This window comes from Octopus sinensis, linkage group LG7 (assembly GCF_006345805.1).
Source record: "Octopus sinensis linkage group LG7, ASM634580v1, whole genome shotgun sequence".
NCBI classification, from domain to species: Eukaryota; Metazoa; Mollusca; class Cephalopoda; order Octopoda; family Octopodidae; genus Octopus; species Octopus sinensis.
The window spans coordinates 88,592,784-88,598,741 of NC_043003.1; positions in this window are offsets into that span (position 1 = coordinate 88,592,784).

Consider the following 5,958-nt stretch of genomic DNA (forward strand, 5'->3'; position numbering starts at 1 on the left):
AGCGCTGCCTTGACTGGCTTCCGTGCCGGTGGCACATAAAAAGTACCAACCGAACATAGCCGTTGCCAGCCTCCCCTAGCATCTGTGCCAGTGGCACGTAAAAAGCACCCACTACATTCACAGAGTGGTTGGCATTAGGAAGGGCATCCAGCTGTAGAAACACTGCCAGATCAGACTGGAGCCTGGTGCAGCCTTCTGGCTTTCCAGACCCCAGTCAAACAATCCAACCCATGCTAGCATGGAAAACGGACGTTAAACGATGATGATATACACACACACACACACATGTAATTTGTATTTAGCTTCTTATCTGACCTACAAACTTTTCCAAGAAATCAAGAGAAAGTGAAATTCACACACATCAACTCCTTCATAAATAATGAAACATCAAGAATTTATTTCCTTTCTAGGAAAGAGAGTGAAAGAATTCTTACAAAGGGAGAGACTGGAAGTTAGAAATACACAGCTAATTATATTACAAAATTCAGCAGAAACATAACACTCAAGGCTGTTTGTCACATTTGCTTGTAGGAATGGTTGTAATAAACATTTCTGCCTTATCATCATCATCATCATCATCATTTAATGTCTGTTTTCCATGCTGAAATAGATTAGACAGTTTGACATGTGATGGCGAGGCCAGGAGCCATACCTGACTCTATTTGGTAAGGTTTACACAGCTGGATTCCCTTTTCTAATCCTAGCCACTTTACGGAGTGCACTGGGTGCTTTTTACATGGTACCAACACCAGTGTTTTTTACATGGTATGATCACAAACAGAGTCACCTTGCAAGACAAAAGAGATGAAAATGGTAAAAATCCTCTCAATTAGGAGGAGGAATCAATATTGAGTGGGAAATAGTATGAAGTGGTGGGGTGGCTTTGTGCCAATTGAGAGATTAAAGGTATAAAAAGACAAAGATAGGTGTCTAGCTGTAGATACATAGATACTCCAGTTGGAAAGGAAAGGAGAGTGAGTTAGAGAGTAAGATAAGGAGAGCGATGGTGAGAGAGATGATGGCAAAGAACAGTCAGGACATGCCCTTGAGACACTTTGAATGTGGTGGGAATAGGTGAAGTGAAACTGAGGTTGTATGAGTGGGTATTATAAATTAACGGTAAAATATTTCTTCACCCATTTAATATAATAAATAAGTTAATTGCATTGCAATTAAAAACATTTATGTATTAAGAATCTGGGTACTTTACCAACAGTATATTGGATAAATACTATCCCTTAGTGGGTTACACCCATAACCCCTAACTTACTTTGTGCTATATATATATATATATGTAATATATGTATTTATTTATCACCTGACAGGATACATCTGCACCACCGGATGCTCCTGAACCAGTTGGTGAATGTCCTACCCATGAGGGTTGATACTAGACGTGTCAATGCAATTGTTGTGATTAATGATAAATTATTCTTGTATATTATATCTTCTGTCTTTCATTTGCCATATATATATATATATATATATATATAAAACTGAGAATATGTGTGTCTGTCTGTGTGAATCCCTAAAACTCGAGAACCGCCCAACCAATTTCATTCAAATTTTACACGTGCCTGAGACATGTAATACTGAAATAGTGTAAGAGATAAGACATTGCTCTGGGCTCACATTAGGCAAGAAGTCGAAAATTTTATTTATATATATATATATATATGTATGTATGTATGTATATATATATATATATAATAGGTGCAGGAGTGGCTGTGTGGTAAGTGGCTTACTTACCAACCACAATGGTTCTGGGTTCAGTCCCACTGCATGGCACCTTTGGCAAACGTCTCCTACTATAGCCTCAGCTGACTAAAGCCTTGTGAGTGGATTTGGTAGGCAGAAACTGAAAGAAGCCCGTCGTATATGTGTGAGTGTGTGTGTGTGTATGTGTGTGTGTGCGCGTGCGTGTGTCTGTATTTGTGTATCTCTTTTGTCCTCCCAACATCACTTGACAACCAATGCTGGTGTGTTTATGCCCCTGTAACCTAGCAGTTCAGCAAAATAAACTCAAACAATAAGTCTTGGGATTGATTTGCTCGACTAAAGGCAGTGTTCCAGCATGGCTGCAGGCAAATAACTGAAACAAATAAAAAAATAAAAGAATATATATATATATGTATACATCTGTACATATGTTTGTATGTATATATATATATTGTTATATTTCGGAATGGTCATATTGCCAGTTTAGCCAATAAAAACACACACACTATATATTTGGTGTTATTTTGCTTCAGTGATATTTATTTTTTACATTAATCTTAATCTTATTTCGCCCAGAGTTCTTTCGTCACACTCCTGTGACCGCATCAGTGGTCCTTTGTTTTCTTCTTTCGTATTTGTGTCTCTCCTTACTAACCGTCAGCCATTTTGTATTTCTATTGTATGTCTTCATTTGTGCATGCTTATATCTCTATGTGCGTCTATGTTTATTTAGTGTGTGTGTGGGGGGGATGCCTGTAATATTTGTACCTTCTGTTTATATACATTCATGTAATTTGTACTTTGTTTTTGTTGTTGTTGCTTTTGTTCTAATTTTGTTCATGTGTTTACATCCACCCATTATTATCATTACATATGCTTGTATGTATGTATGTATGTATAACAACAATATTAGTAATAATAATAATAAATCTAATCGAAAAAAAGAAAAAAAAAGAAAATCTAATCGAAAAAAAATATATATGTATATATACACATACATATACACATATATATATATATATATATACATATATATAGTTATTCATTTCTATTTGTTTATTTAGCTATGTATTTATTATGTTTTCGGGATCCTCTATCGTCATATGTTGTGGTGTGTGCTATTGCTCCATTCTAGTTTTCTATTCAGGCTAGGTTTATTTTCTATTATATGTGTAGCTTCTGTAATTTGTCTAATTGTTGCATCTATTCTATGTGTGGACAATATCTTAATCTCTATGTTATTGATTGATCCCCCGTGTTCCTGTTCGGCGTGTTGGTACAGAATCGATGAGCTTTTACCTTCCTTGAGTTGTCTCCAATGTTCATTCACCCGCTCTCCTATGCTTCTTGCCGTTTCCCCTACGTATGTTATTGTCTTGTTACTGCATCGTCCCTCTATACATCTTATACTATAGACTACATTTCTGGCTTTACAGTTTGTATGTGGGCTAAATCTACATACAGTGCAATACTTATCCGTACAGGGGGTTCTACTAAAAGGATAGGTTCTACCAATTATAGATTTGATAGGGCTGCCTGGCTTTTCAACAACCTTAATTCTTAGTTTAAGTTTATCTAGGGTCCTTCCACACATAGAACAGATGCAACAATTAGACAAATTACAGAAGCCACACATATAATAGAAAATAAAACTAGCCTGAATAGAAAACTAGAGTGTTTTTATTGGCTAAACTGGCAATATGACCATTCCGAAATATAACAATATCTGTTTCAACACATGACTTCACATAAAAAATCTTGCACAACAAATATTTAAACGTACTATATATATATATATTTATATATATATATATTCCCTCTCTCTCTTTCGGAGAGGCACAAGCACCTACACGCATAATAACTGCATTGCTTCTTTCCAGGTAAACTGGCATCTGACTATTTAGAAATCACTTCAAAAGTAACTAGCAGTGAGCTCTTGAGAATCAACAAAATTTGGCACTTTTGCAGAAAAATGGTTTAGCTACCAAGCACATCTATGTTGACATGGTTGCTATATAAGGGGATGATACTTACCTTTATCAACAGTGACAAAATTGAACAGCTGAATTTAGGTGGGGAAAGGAGAGTCTTGAAGAAAACTCAAGATCTGATTGCCCTGAAACTACCACAACCAAGGGAAACATTGATCGTATTCACTACATGGTGATGGATGACAGACAATTAACTGTAAATCAAATAGTCAATGCTATTAGTACATCCTGTGAGAGAGTTGAGAATATTCTGCTCAATGAACTTGGTATGACAAAGGTTTCTGCTTGGTGGGTGCTGTCTTCTCACACCTGATCAAAAGTGTACCGGGTTGATCACATCACAGGAAAATCTGACACTGTTTGGAGCAGATCCTGTTAATTTCCTAACCTGGGATGAATATTAGGTTCATCACTTTGAGCCAGAGACAAAGAGACAACCTATGCAGTAGAAATACTCCTCTTTACCTACTCCAAAGAAGGTCATTTCATCCACAGGGAAGGTGATGTCTCAATTTTTGGGATGTAAAAGGCATTGTGTTTATTGATTATCTTCAAAAGGGCCACACCATCAATGGTAAGTACTATGTCAATTTGCTGAGGCAGTTATGAAAGGCTCTCAAGACCAAACACCCAGGAAAACTGATGAAAGGACACTTTTTTCATCAGGACATTACTCCAGCATACAAGTCCTTGATTTCCCTATTCTCCTGATTTGGCCCCATCTGACTATCATCTGTTCTCCAACATGAAAAAACACATGGCTGAGAACCAGTATCACAGTGATGATGTCATATCTGCTGTTGATGACATTTTTGACCAGGATGAAAGGTTCGTCATCAATGGTATCCAAGCATTGCAACACCAATGGAATAAGTGTGTCAACCGCAAGTGGGACTATGTTAAAAAATAAACCTTATTTAGTCCCATTCCATGAGAGTAACTTGGTCAGCCTATGAACTTTACAGTCATCCTTTGTATGATTATTTATACAAATGATGGAAGATTTGATCTGCCACAGTTCATATTTTGATCTCCAAGGAACAAACCTGTGTCTGTGCATGTCTATGCACAGTGTGTGTGTGTGTGTGTAGGCATGTGTACATAAGAAAAGGTATATTTACTGAGGCGCCGTTGAGGCTGTACAACATCCGTCTTTCAAATGAGTGTGTATCCCTGAACTCCAAGGATGCCCTGACAGTCACCATTTACAAAAAGAAGTGGGATTGAGCAGTATGTGGGAACAACCGGGGCATCTCTCTGTAGGCCATAGCCAACATCTCAGAGCAGGTCTTATCAAAGAGTCAATGATGCTTCAAACCAAGGAGATCAATCAGGGACATAATCTTCAGACTGTGACAGCTACAGGAGAAAGCGGTGGAGCCACATCAACCCCTTTTTGTGATGTTTGTGGACTTTCCCAAAGTATTTGACATGGCGGACAGAGACACTCTTTGGAAAGTGCTAGAGATTTATATGTACCTGAGGAGCTTGTTAATATTATCAAGCAGTTCTGCACAGAAATGAAAGATGAGACTCAGTTGGTGGAGAATTTAGTGAAACGTTTGCAGTGAAGCATGGTGTGCAGCAGAGGTGTATGTTTACCCTTACACTCTTCTCTCTTTACATCACAGTTTTGCTTTGACACCATGAGGGTCAATCTGCACAAGGGGTTTCATCTGCATCAGAACAGATGGGAAGCTCTTCAACTTGGCCTATCTTCATGTTTCCACCAAATTCACCGAATTGTGTGTCAAAGAGCTGCTCTACGTAAACGACTCAGTGCTCGTGGCCAGCAGCATTGAAAACATGCACCACATTGTGGATCTGTTTTCTTGTGCAGCAAACATGTCTTGTCTCAAGATCAACACTACCAATTTCCAACAAGATGTCCTAATAGATCACGAGAGCCAAAACCAGTGACAGTACAAGGAAAGCCCCTAAAGTACACAGAAACTTTTGCCTATCTTGGCAGTGCATTGACTTGTATTAACTCTTCTGACCTTGAAGATGAGAGGTGAATGCACTCTGCCACAAAGGCTTTTGGCTCTCTCAAGAAGCAGCTATGGAGCTGCCATGAGATTGCTTGCCACATGAAAATAAAAGTGTCTCCTCTACATCATGGAATGTATGACCATCTACCACAGGCACATCAAAGCCTTGATGTGAGTCCAACTTCATTATCTGTGCTCTATCTTGCATATCAAATGATGGGATCTCATTCCTGATGTAGAGGTCCTGCACTGTACTG